Source organism: Brassica oleracea, chromosome C8 (assembly GCF_000695525.1).
Source record: "Brassica oleracea var. oleracea cultivar TO1000 chromosome C8, BOL, whole genome shotgun sequence".
NCBI classification, from domain to species: domain Eukaryota; kingdom Viridiplantae; phylum Streptophyta; class Magnoliopsida; order Brassicales; family Brassicaceae; genus Brassica; species Brassica oleracea.
The window spans coordinates 24,390,256-24,395,608 of NC_027755.1; positions in this window are offsets into that span (position 1 = coordinate 24,390,256).

Sequence of the window (5,353 nt, forward strand, 5' to 3'; positions counted from 1 at the left end):
TTCCTCGGAATTTCCTCGGAATATTCCGAGGAAATTCCGAGGAACTAGTGTTTGGGGTTTCAAAATCTCGAATGTTTTTTTATAAACGGATCGATCGATGGATTTATGTCCAAAAACGCATCGATCGATCACTAAGATGGACCAAAGCGTAACAATGTTATCGATCGATGAGATTATCCCATCGATCGATCGAGGATATCAAGTGTTCCTCGGAATTTCCTCGGAATATTCCGAGGAAATTCTGAGGAACTAGTGTTTGGGGTTTCAAAATCTCGAATGTTTTTTTATAAACGGATCGATCGATGGATTTATGTCCAAAAACGCATCGATCGATCACTAAGATGGACCAAAGCGTAATAATGTGATCGATCGATGGGTATATGTCCAAAAACGCATCGATCGATCACTAAGATGGACCAAAGCGTAATAATGTGATCGATCGATGGGTATATGTCCAAAAACGCATCGATCGATCACTAAGATGGACCAAAGCGTAATAATGTGATCGATCGATGGGTATATGTCCAAAAACGCATCGATCGATCACTAAGATGGACCAAAGCGTAATAATGTGATCGATCGATGGGTATATGTCCAAAAACGCATCGATCGATCACTAAGATGGACCAAAGCGTAATAATGTGATCGATCGATGGGTATATGTCCAAAAACGCATCGATCGATCACTAAGATGGACCAAAGCGTAATAATGTGATCGATCGATGGGTATATGTCCAAAAACGCATCGATCGATCACTAAGATGGACCAAAGCGTAATAATGTGATCGATCGATGGGTATATGTCCAAAAACGCATCGATCGATCACTAGTTCGTCGGAATTTCCTCGGAATTTTGTAATATCCCTATAATATTTCCTCGGAATTCATCGGTTTTTTCCGAGGAACACATTTTTCCTCGGAATTTCCTCGGAATATTCCGACGGATTGATATTTCCTCGGAATTCCGTCGGTATATTCCGAGGAAATTCCGAGGATTTCATTTTCCGTCGGAATGTCCGTCAGAATACCGTTGTTTTCTTGTAGTGTACAAAAATATGTCATAATACTTCTCTTTTAATATATAAGGGATAACCACGAAACAAGACATAGAACTACAAAAAAAAATAGTAATGCAAGGGGAGAGAAAGTATCTAGTAATGAAATGAGATACTATAGTACAAACATATATAGCAATGCAATGATGACGTCCTATGATACAAAATTTTTATCTTGTTCATCCCATAAAACAAAACAACTAAATGATGTATTCCCTTCATCAAAATGGTTTGAATTCGGTAGAACAATCTCTATATATAGTGACTACACTAACATGTATTCCCTTCATCAAAATGATGCCATGGGAACAAATCAGTGGATCAACCTCATTCGAGACGCCCTTACAGATAATCTTAAAACGGATAAGAGCTTCATCTTTGAGGTATGGTAGAACGAGCTGAATATGGAGTTAGGATATATTCACTATTAATTAATTGACAACCAACCATTTAAAGGTGGTAAAGATACTGCCAAAGCTGGAGAAAAACTGAAATTAGATTTCAATTTTGCTTACCATTTGGAATAATTTCTTCCGCTTCTGAAAGAATGTGTTATGTGGGGCTTCTCAAAGAAATTCACAAGACAGAAAGACAATTCATTAAAACATCTGGAATACTAAGAAAACTACTAATTTAAAAGAAAACATAGAAGCGGTGCGACCACTTCAACGCCAGAACGGCACCAAGAGTCCCAAACACTTCAGTGTTGTATTCAAAATTCAATTAAAAATTTAAGAAAAATAAATGTGATTGGAGTGTTCATGAAGCGTTAAAGGGAACTCATGGGGACATTTGACTCCCTTCTAGCTCTTGTCCTAACAAGAAGATACTTGCTGCATATGTCTATTTATATATCGCTGCAATTTGCAAGTCTTCAATTCTTCCTTCTTCAATTATTTTTTCATGACGGGACCAATAATAATATTATTGGAATGGAATCTATATTAGTAAAACATGTAACCTTTTTTTAGGTCCCCTAGATTTTCTTCATATAAGACAACAGTGCCATTAGCTTTTAAATCCCGTAAATTTATATGGTTATTGGCATGGAAACCAGTGTTTTTAAAACCGGACCGGAAGCTGAACCGGAAATATTTTGGGTCACGGTTCAATATGGTTCGACCGGGTCAAACCTGGTTCAATAATATGGTTTAATATTTTTTTAGTATGTAAATATAAAAGTAAAATTAGTAAACATGATGCATAGTTAAAATATAAATCAATTTTGAACATAAAATATTATAAATATAAATTAGTTTCTTGTTTCTATGGATGATTTATAGATTTTCGATAGTTTTAGTGGTTTTTATTGGTTTAATAACTTTGAAATATAATCAGGCTATGTGGCCGGTTCATGGTCGAACCAATTACTAGACCAACCCGGCTATATAACCGGTTCATGGTCGAACCCGGTCCAACCATCGGGTCGGTCCGGTTTTAAAAACACTGATGGAAACATACATCATCAATATTTTAAGTTAAAACAAAATTACAAAAACAAAATTATTTGAATTTTAAAAAATGTTTGAGCAGTTAAAATCTCCAAGCAAATCGTTTAATTTGTTGACTTTCCATTAAGTGGAATACAATTAGTTCGAGGGTGACAGAATATTGGCCCGTGATATATATATAACTCAAAAAATGTGGGACTTTATTCTCGATTGCCCCCACTAACTCCCATGCTTATTTTATTTTATCCCACCAATTAAAAATAATATATTTTTTAATATATTTTAATCAAGAACGTGGTGAAAATAGAAATTGCCCTTAATGAAACCAAGTATTTACAAGGTCCAACCTAAACTATTTGACTCGGTCCACTATAACCCGGATTTTTAACCAGATCTGCGCGTTCCTTTTCCTTTTCTCTTCCTTTGTCGTCTCTCCCTCTCTTCTAAAATTGAAAATTGAAAAAAAATCCTAGAACCGACGAATGAAACCCACCGCATTCACTGCTTCCTTCACTGCTTCTTCTCTGGTCTTCCCTTAGTCCCATGTGCCCTTCCTTGTTACTCTGATTTCATCATTTCCCCAAATCAGTCTATAACCCTAGATCTGACGAAATCAACCGAAAAAATTGATCGAATCAACTGCTCCTGCTCTCCTACGGCGTATTCCATTCTCGCGCTCCTTCCGTCGGCGGCGAAATCGACGGAACCCTAGACTTCATCTTTCATCTCTTGTTTTCGTTCTCGTCTCTTCCGTGTAAAAGGTACGTTCTCTCTCCAATTTTTGAAAAAAAATCTCAGCAGAGAAAGTCCACAAAAAGAAACAGTGCTCATGTAGAAGAGCTTTCAACAGGGAATGATAGTGATGATCTGTCAGCACGCGGAAAGGAGTCTGATCATTAGTCTGCATCATCTCAGGTAAATTATTCCCAAAAAATTGGTATTGGTGTATTACTAGTGTGACTAGTACAACTAATAAATAAACGCTAATATAATTTTTATTTGGTTTACAAGAGTGCCAACCACTGCCACCTGATGAGCTATGTTTCAAGAACACCGAGTTCACCCAGACGTGTAAGATACAGAGCAAGTGCTATGTGACCGCGACGGTGAAGATCCTGAAAAAGGCTAGGTTTAAGCCTGAGCTGGAGTGGTTTGAAAACCACCCTCATTTTTGCCATTTTTTCCACATGCCCGATGAACCAAACTTGAAGCTGCATGGTATGTGGATGCTTCTACTGCACATTGTTCCTTTACACGAGTCAGAGGACACAGCTTGGTTTGCTGTTAATGGAGTGCCCATTCGGTATTCAATGAGAGAGCATGCTCTCATGTCGGGATTGGACTGTCATGACTACCCGGCTAAGTATAAGAAGATTGGAAGCTTTGCGTTTGTAGACATGCATTTCAAATCACATAAGGAGATCACGAAGATATCTATGAGAGAGAAATTGTTGAGTATGGGTGCGTGTGGGGATCGACTCAGGAGTTCTTAGGCATGATTATCAGAGGGAAGGGAAGGTATAATGCCCCTTTTGACCCTTTCATATTAAGAGTCGTCAACGATGTGGAGGTTTGTAAAACCTTTCCTTAGGTTCGGTTGACGTTTGAAGATGCTCTATGGTCCATCACTCACGTGATGAAGCATCTGAAAGGGAAACCTAAGAATAATGTCAACTTTCTCGGGTTCATAATTCCTTTGGAGGTAAATTTTACTTCTTCTTATGATTTTTTTTTCTTTCGAGAATCAGCTCTGAGTGTTTTGCTTTGACAATCAGATCCTGGCATTTGAGTGTATTCCAGCTCCGAAAGCACGATTTACAGAAGGTGTAGATGGCTGTATGAGTAAGTGTCTGAGGATGTGTAAAAAGCGGTTCCAAAGTAACAGCATGAAGGGTTATCCTCTTGCGGATTTATACGACACACTTGGAGAAATTAAGGTATGTGTTGAGTGTTGTTTTGTTTTTATTAAGTGAGTGGGATACTATGTGTTTGATATTGTTTTGGTATAAATTTTCAGGTTATTGATAGTGTTCTTGTTCCTACTGTTGATGAGGAACCTCTCATGGTACGCATAATGGATAGGGAGCTAGACTATGAAAATGAAGAAGGCGTGAGTAATTTGTGGAGCACATGGCTGCCTGTTAAGGAGAAGCCTATCTTTTGACAAGAACTCTATGAGTTAGATGTGGCTGATGTGGCTGCAAGGGAGTTTCCTCAGAAGAAAGACAAAAGGAAAGTGCATGAAGAAGCATCCTCTTCTAATACAAGTTTGGAAGACGTTTTGAAAGGGTTTGAAGAGAGGTTGATGACATGTTTGAGTGAAGTGAATGGGAAGGTGGAGAAAATGAACAAGAGGTGTAAGAGGATGAAGGTAATGGAGAAGAAGCTTGAGAAGATTGAAGATTGCCAATATTATTTAAAAAAGAAGGTCAAGAAGGTGGAGACATTGGACGGGAGGATTGATGGCATTGAGAAAGAAATGAAAGAGAAGGAGGAGGATAACAAGAACAATGAGGGTTTCGACTACCAAGGCATGGATTATGACTGGGGTGGGCAGCGGAATGACAGAAATGAAGTGGACGCAACAACCAAAGAACCTGAAGATGCAGATATGGTTGAAAATACAGAGGTGGTAGAAGAGAAAGAGAGTGAAGAAGAGGCTCAGAAGGACGATAGAGGTTCTGAGGAAGAGACAGAACCTGAACCTGAAGCAGAAGCTGAAGAAGACAAATGAAAAGGGGATGAAGAGGTTGAGAATGAAAAAATACCTGAGAAAGAATCTGATGAGGTTCAAGATGAGGTTGAGATGAATGAAGCCAATGAGATTGAAGAAGAGGTTGAAACAGA